General features: G+C 53.5%; 1 non-coding gene across 1 annotated transcript in view; it reads left to right on the top strand.

The window, feature by feature from the left end:
- The first annotated feature begins 3,513 nt into the window (after nucleotides 1-3,513).
- Nucleotides 3,514-5,000, top strand: part of LOC126435420 (small subunit ribosomal RNA) — a 1,910-nt gene continuing 423 nt past the window's right edge. The window contains exon 1 of the ribosomal RNA XR_007579928.1: nucleotides 3,514-5,000. This exon is cut by the window's right edge and continues 423 nt beyond it. This is a non-coding gene — a ribosomal RNA (small subunit ribosomal RNA).

The raw sequence follows: 5,000 nt of genomic DNA, 5'->3' as shown, positions 1-5,000 counted from the left end.
CCCAGTGCATCCTCTCCGCCACATGAGACAATCCACACTGTCATAACCAGACTGGGAGGTCCACTCAGAAAACGGAATATCCCACCCCCCCGACAACCACCATTGCTCAGCTAAGCCACCAACACCCACACATGTCCTACACAGGGGTGCACCCAACATCACAATACTGCCTCCTCTCACAGCACACAAACAATGGCAGGAATGAAAGACACAGGTCTGCCACAAGCATGGAATCGGAGCGCCGCCTGTCATGAGCCAAAGGTGCATCCTGACGTGGCAAATCAGATGATGCCGCAGGCATCCACTTACTATAATCACAATCAACAAACCGACCGGCCGCCCCCCCCCCCCCCCCCATTACACCTTTCCATACAACAATGTGTACCTTAACCTAAACTATACTGTACCTTAACCTAAACTATACTGTACCTTAACCTAAACTATACTGTACCTTAACCTAAACTATACTGTACCTTAACCTAAACTATACTGTACCTTAACCTAAACTATACTGTACCTTAACCTAAACTATACTGTACCTTAACCTAACCTATACGGTACCTCAACCTAACCTATATTGTGCCTCAACCTAACCTATGTTGCGCCTTAACCTAACCTATGTTGCGCCTTAACCTAACCTATGTTGCGCCTTAACCTAACCTATGTTGCGCCTTAACCTAACCTATGTTGCGCCTTAACCTAACCTATGTTGCGCCTTAACCTAACCTATGTTGCGCCTTAACCTAACCTATGTTGCGCCTTAACCTAACCTATGTTGCGCCTTAACCTAACCTATGTTGCGCCTTAACCTAACCTATGTTGCGCCTTAACCTAACCTATGTTGCGCCTTAACCTAACCTATGTTGCGCCTTAACCTAACCTATGTTGCGCCTTAACCTAACCTATGTTGCGCCTTAACCTAACCTATGTTGCGCCTTAACCTAACCTATGTTGCGCCTTAACCTAACCTATGTTGCGCCTTAACCTAACCTATGTTGCGCCTTAACCTAACCTATGTTGCGCCTTAACCTAACCTATGTTGCGCCTTAACCTAACCTATGTTGCGCCTTAACCTAACCTATGTTGCGCCTTAACCTAACCTATGTTGCGCCTTAACCTAACCTATGTTGCGCCTTAACCTAACCTATGTTGCGCCTTAACCCAACCTATGTTGCGCCTTAACCCAACCTATGTTGCGCCTTAACCCAACCTATGTTGCGCCTTAACCCAACCTATGTTGCGCCTTAACCCAACCTATGTTGCGCCTTAACCCAACCTATGTTGCGCCTTAACCCAACCTATGTTGCGCCTTAACCCAACCTATGTTGCGCCTTAACCCAACCTATGTTGCGCCTTAACCCAACCTATGTTGCGCCTTAACCCAACCTATGTTGGGCCTTAACCCAACCTATGTTGGGCCTTAACCCAACACACGTTGGGCCTTAACCCAACACACGTTGGGCCTTAACCCAACACACGTTGGGCCTTAACCCAACACACGTTGGGCCTTAACCCAACACACGTTGGGCCTTAACCCAACACACGTTGGGCCTTAACCCAACACACGTTGGGCCTTAACCCAACACACGTTGGGCCTTAACCCAACACACGTTGGGCCTTAACCCAACACACGTTGGGCCTTAACCCAACACACGTTGGGCCTTAACCCAACACACGTTGGGCCTTAACCCAACACACGTTGGGCCTTAACCCAACACACGTTGGGCCTTAACCCAACACACGTTGGGCCTTAACCCAACACACGTTGGGCCTTAACCCAACACACGTTGGGCCTTAACCTGCTCTGTAATTGTCATACGACGCGTTAAATTAGTGTAGTGTTGCCTAACTGCAACCCCCGCAATATAGTTTGCTACTCGCACTGCCCGGTCCCCAGTGTATCGCTTCATGTTAAACACCTTGCAGCTATACACTGTAATGTGGATGGCAGCAGGACGTACATGCTCAATGCCCTTTGCAGTTGTTCATTGGCATTTGCAGTTGTTCATTGGCATTCGCATGGCGAAGCACTTAGCCTACGCTGTGGTACGGCCTGTGTCAACTGTCCGCTGATGTTGTACGTCCAAATCACACACTGTACTGCACATTGGTCCTCATGTACTGAATGATACATCGTGGTACATGTGACCGTACAACGACTGCGCCAACAACGGCGAACCATGCGGTCCAAATGTTGTGCACTCAGCTACGTGTCGTCTCCCTATAAGAGCTGGATTGCAGTGTGGTATGCCCTGGATGGCGATCAGCATGAGCCGTCTGTTGATGTAGTGGCGCGTGTTGTCAGACGTAGTCGTCTCTTCTCACACACCGTGATAGCATGGTGCACTGCGTTCCACATCTGCGACATGCGACAGAGGCCGGTTGACAGTCGTTCGCGCAATGGACATCGCATACGTACGGGGGCCACCTTCCACGTGTTCGCGAAGCGTGCACATGTTGTTGCGTGTATGTGGGCAGACATAGTGTGTCGTGACACCTGACACAGGCATGCAACAATCGTTGAATTTGCAAATGGCGATGGACGCCTACGTTTGCTGGTGACGTTACGCAAATGAACAACTGGTAAACCGTTGTGGTGCGGTTGTTCTCGCTAGAGGTGAATCAGTGATGGCGACGATCGGTTGAGCTACCAACCGGTTGTTCCAGCGATACCCACCATGCCCACGAACGTGAATGGCATCTGGGTGTGAAGCGATACGCGGCGGTGGCTGGGTGGGACCGTCCCCGGCCGGTGAGGGGGGGCCTCCCGGCGTGCTGGCCGCGCGGTGCGTGGGCGCACGCGCTACAGCCGGCTGGTGGGGGCGGCCAGTGGCAGGCGCGCCGGCCGACGGAGGCGGCAGGCGGCGCAGCTGCGCGCCGGCGCACCCTGCACGCGGCGCCGTGCGGCCAAAGTAGGTCCTCGCGGGCCCGGTGCGAAGCGCGGTGGACATCTGCAGTGTGCTGGTCCGATTGAGGACTGTGTGCGCTGAGGATGCGCCGCCGCCCGGCGCTCGGCGCCGCGACGCCGTCTGCTGCTCGGTCGCCTCTGCGGTTCTCGCAGGTGGTTTGTATCGCAGCTGTGCGGACGTGTTGGCGCGTGCGCTGTGCTGGGAGAGTTCGCTTCGGCACCCAAGTGGGGCTTTTGTCCTTCTGTGGCGCTGGCGTTGGAGCTGCCGGTCACCGTAGGTGGCGCGTGTTGTCTCCCGCCGGCAATGCCACGACAGCACGCTCCCGGGCCTCTGTCGGCAGCGGCAAGCTCAGTTGGGAGCACGGGTGGTCGCACCTAAAGCGTCTACTCGCCAAACCCCGGGCGATTGCGCCTCTCTCGAACCCGACCAAGTACTTAGGACGGCGCTGCGCGCCGCCGGGACCTGAGAGGGTTTCGAGGTGTATGGTGCAGGGGAGCTCAGCCTCCTCCTGTTTGCAGAATAATTGAGCGGACGCTTGCGTGTTCGCGCGGGCCCCCGGGACACACTCCCGGGCGGCCGGCTGCTCAGCTCTAGTTGACGCAGCTCCCTGGTTGATCCTGCCAGTAGTCATATGCTTGTCTCAAAGATTAAGCCATGCATGTCTCAGTACAAGCCGCATTAAGGTGAAACCGCGAATGGCTCATTAAATCAGTTATGGTTCCTTAGATCGTACCCACGTTACTTGGATAACTGTGGTAATTCTAGAGCTAATACATGCAAACAGAGTCCCGACCAGAGATGGAAGGGACGCTTTTATTAGATCAAAACCAATCGGTCGGCTCGTCCGGTCCGTTTGCCTTGGTGACTCTGAATAACTTTGGGCTGATCGCACGGTCCTCGTACCGGCGACGCATCTTTCAAATGTCTGCCTTATCAACTGTCGATGGTAGGTTCTGCGCCTACCATGGTTGTAACGGGTAACGGGGAATCAGGGTTCGATTCCGGAGAGGGAGCCTGAGAAACGGCTACCACATCCAAGGAAGGCAGCAGGCGCGCAAATTACCCACTCCCGGCACGGGGAGGTAGTGACGAAAAATAACGATACGGGACTCATCCGAGGCCCCGTAATCGGAATGAGTACACTTTAAATCCTTTAACGAGTATCTATTGGAGGGCAAGTCTGGTGCCAGCAGCCGCGGTAATTCCAGCTCCAATAGCGTATATTAAAGTTGTTGCGGTTAAAAAGCTCGTAGTTGGATTTGTGTCCCACGCTGTTGGTTCACCGCCCGTCGGTGTTTAACTGGCATGTATCGTGGGACGTCCTGCCGGTGGGGCGAGCTGAAGGCGTGCGACGCGCCTCGTGCGTGCTCGTGCGTCCCGAGGCGGACCCCGTTGCAATCCTACCAGGGTGCTCTTGAGTGAGTGTCTCGGTGGGCCGGCACGTTTACTTTGAACAAATTAGAGTGCTTAAAGCAGGCAAGCCCGCCTGAATACTGTGTGCATGGAATAATGGAATAGGACCTCGGTTCTATTTTGTTGGTTTTCGGAACCCGAGGTAATGATTAATAGGGACAGGCGGGGGCATTCGTATTGCGACGTTAGAGGTGAAATTCTTGGATCGTCGCAAGACGAACAGAAGCGAAAGCATTTGCCAAGTATGTTTTCATTAATCAAGAACGAAAGTTAGAGGTTCGAAGGCGATCAGATACCGCCCTAGTTCTAACCATAAACGATGCCAGCCAGCGATCCGCCGCAGTTCCTCCGATGACTCGGCGGGCAGCCTCCGGGAAACCAAAGCTTTTGGGTTCCGGGGGAAGTATGGTTGCAAAGCTGAAACTTAAAGGAATTGACGGAAGGGCACCACCAGGAGTGGAGCCTGCGGCTTAATTTGACTCAACACGGGAAACCTCACCAGGCCCGGACACCGGAAGGATTGACAGATTGATAGCTCTTTCTTGATTCGGTGGGTGGTGGTGCATGGCCGTTCTTAGTTGGTGGAGTGATTTGTCTGGTTAATTCCGATAACGAACGAGACTCTAGCCTGCTAACTAGTCGCGTGACATCCTTCGTGCTGTCAGCGATTACTTTTCT

Source organism: Schistocerca serialis, unplaced genomic scaffold, assembly GCF_023864345.2.
Source record: "Schistocerca serialis cubense isolate TAMUIC-IGC-003099 unplaced genomic scaffold, iqSchSeri2.2 HiC_scaffold_1206, whole genome shotgun sequence".
Taxonomy (NCBI): Eukaryota; Metazoa; Arthropoda; class Insecta; order Orthoptera; family Acrididae; genus Schistocerca; species Schistocerca serialis.
This window is presented reverse-complemented; position numbering and strand designations above follow the sequence as displayed.